Genomic DNA, 3,068 nt, shown 5'->3' on the forward strand with positions numbered 1-3,068 from the left:
AGCGAGCACAAAAGGGAAGGGAGCGGAAAGCGAGCCGCACCCGGGCTCGCCCGCGTTACCCCACGTCCCCACGTCCCACCCGGCCCAGAGTCGGTTGCGAGTCAGGGTGAGCAGTTGCGGGATTGACCGACCGACCGACCCGGTGGGGACACAGTTCGTCCTAGTACGTGTCCCGGCTGGGCTCAACTGGCTTGGCGGGACCAGGTCGTGTTCGGGCGTGCGTGCGTCGCCAGCAGCAGCAGCACGTCACGGAGCGCGACGGCGTCGGCGGCGGGGAGCAGGATGGAGGGAGGCGTTGCTGCTTTTTCAAATTCAAAACGGTGGAGGGAGTGGCCAGCAGCGAGTGAGTAGTGACACGCCTAGCCTGCATGCTTTTGCGCCAACGATGTGCCGACTTGGCGGGAGTCGGCTTGGCAGGGTGTCTTTTTAAAAACTTTCAATCTATTCATCAACATCATAGTAGTAGTAAAATAACATAAAATACTTTTATGTTTGTAGGCCATTTAGCGATGATTACAAGCACTCCATCGAGCAGAAGACGTGTCGTCGTCATCGCCCCTCTTTTAATGGAGCCGAACAAAAGTTGTAACAGACAGTTGAGAGGTCATCGTGCTAAGACTTGTTGATTTCGTGCTCAGGAGGCCACGACGCACCCATCCATGTGCTGGACGCATGACGTGGAGGGCTGCAGCAGCGATGGCTTGGGTGGCCGCGTAGGAGGCCGTCGGCGAGGTTTGGCACTGCGCGGCAGGCGCGGGGAGGAGGGAATGGAGTGCGGGGTGAGTCGGTGGTGGGGGTGAGGGGGCACTGGAGTGGTTAGGGAGAGAGGAGAGGCTCGGGATAGCCCGAACTTAGGCGGAGCCCGATGGCGGCGCTCCGGCCATTGCGGTGAACGGAGGGCACGGTGAGAGGTGTGGGTTGGCATGGGAGGGAGAGAGAGCCAAAGAAGTAGAGAGGGGGCTCGGGGTGGCCTTAAATAGCCGACCCGTGGCTCATCGTGGACGCGCGCACGGGTGGCCGCGGCAACGGCTCGGGAGGCCAGGAGGGAGGGAGAGGGGTTGTCTAAGGCGTTCGTGGGAGTCGAGTAGGGTGCCAAGAAGAGAGGGAGGGAGCGGGGCGAGCGCCTGGTGGAGCCACGGGCTCGCGCGAGCATTGGCCGAGCCGGGCGGCTCTGGGCACGCGTCGCGGGAGGTGAGAGAGAGGGAAAGAGGAGGGGGCCTGCACGGCTGTCGCATTGCGGACGTCGAGGACCTCGACTGGCGCGAGATGGAGGCTCGAGGTGGTCGGGGGACGACGCGTCAACGGTCGGGAGCACGCTGACGTGCTCCAGAGCGTGTCTTTGGCCGGCATGGCATGCCTTTTTGCGGAATGGGCGCGGACACTTGTGTCTGGAAGCTGCAGGGGGCAGTAAACAATGTGGCAACGGCATTAGAGAGTGGGAATGGTGTTGTCTAGAGAGGGAAAAAGAGCTTTTGACCCCCATCATCATGGCTCCTCGGGCAGGGAAAGATGCAGGGGTTAGAGGAGGACCAGATGAGGTTGTGGGAGAAAGTTTAGCTCATGGAGATTAGTGGAAATGGCCAAAACATGAATTTTAAATTTCTGTCAAAAGGAGTTTGATGTAGGTTTGGGAAAGCAAATGGACTTCTCTTGTCATGAGGCTTGACAGGGTCAAATGGCATGAGAAAATAAGAGCTTCCACCAAGATTGAGTCCATTTGGGCAAAGTTGCCAATGCAACTTTTGTAAACCCTAGAAATCAACAAGAATGGACTTTCCAATATTTAGTCATGCAATTCTGTTCTCCTTGATGCACCACTTGGTGTAGTGTCGTCATTTGAGGTTCTAAACATATCCACAAAAGTTGAGATCAAAAGGAGAAAGTTTCCAATGTAGAGTTGTTCAAATTTGGTTATGGACAGGAAGGGTTTTGGGGCAGTTTGATCAAGATAACATTTTCTCCAACTTGTGCCATTTGTTCTAGATGAATTATTAGAGCATTTGAGCATGTTCACAAGGTTTGAGAACATTTGTACATGTTTGGCAATGTAAGTTGCTCAAACTTCAAAATGGACAGAAATGGTTTTGAGGGGATTTCATGGGGTTATACTATTCTCCATGACATGCGACTTGGCAAGATCACCAAATAGGTCATTTGTCACATGATGGAATTTTCTTGGATTTTTATGAAAATAATTCCTGTAGAAATATTTCAAATCCTTTAAATGGGAAGAAATGGTTTTGGGAGGTCTTGTCCAATATTTTGAACATGACCATGTGCTGAAACTCTTAAATATGGAAAATATATGTCCACTGAGTTTCCCTGATTTTTGTCAAATATTCTTGAAACAATAAAATAATTTTCCCCTATTAAAGACCATTTCTGGCCTTAAGAAAAAGCTTTTAAATAAAATAGGAACATAACTTTTAAAATTATATTTTTGTGTTTTAAGGGAGTCCTATATGTAATAGGTTTCAAATGTATTCTTTGAAATATTTTTCATACCCCAAATCAAGTACTTGTAGTGCAAACCTTAATTTAGATTTTGTTGGAAAACTAAATTTAGAAAATATTTTTTGGCCAAATTATTTTTGTAATAAAATTCTATTCTGTACTATACACATGGCATGATCACTGGGCAGAAGTTTCGGATCAAGGAGAAGGAGTATAAGAGTTGGAGGATTTATTTGATTTTTGGAGCACTTGCAAACAACAAACAAAATCCAATCAAGGCAAAGTCCAAAACACTCAAAAGTTTTTTTTGTAAAACCACATTTTGTCATGATTTACTAGCTTAAGTGTTGTGGCATGAAAATCAGGGTGTGACAGACCTACCCCCCTTACAAGAATCTCGTCCCCGAGATTCCCAAACTAGGCGCGGAAAGGAGTATGGAAACTTGGATTTGGGGTAGTCTTCACGTCCTCATACTGCTTCTACTTCTGAGTGGTGCTCCATTGAACCTTGAAGTACTCGATGGTGTGGCTTCGTGTATGACGTTCTGCTTGATCCAGGTTGCCAAGGGGTTTCTCGCATATGCCAGGCTGGGCTGGAGGTCGGTGGCTTGACG

The sequence above is a fragment of the Triticum dicoccoides genome, chromosome 4B (assembly GCF_002162155.2).
Source record: "Triticum dicoccoides isolate Atlit2015 ecotype Zavitan chromosome 4B, WEW_v2.0, whole genome shotgun sequence".
Taxonomy (NCBI): Eukaryota; Viridiplantae; Streptophyta; class Magnoliopsida; order Poales; family Poaceae; genus Triticum; species Triticum dicoccoides.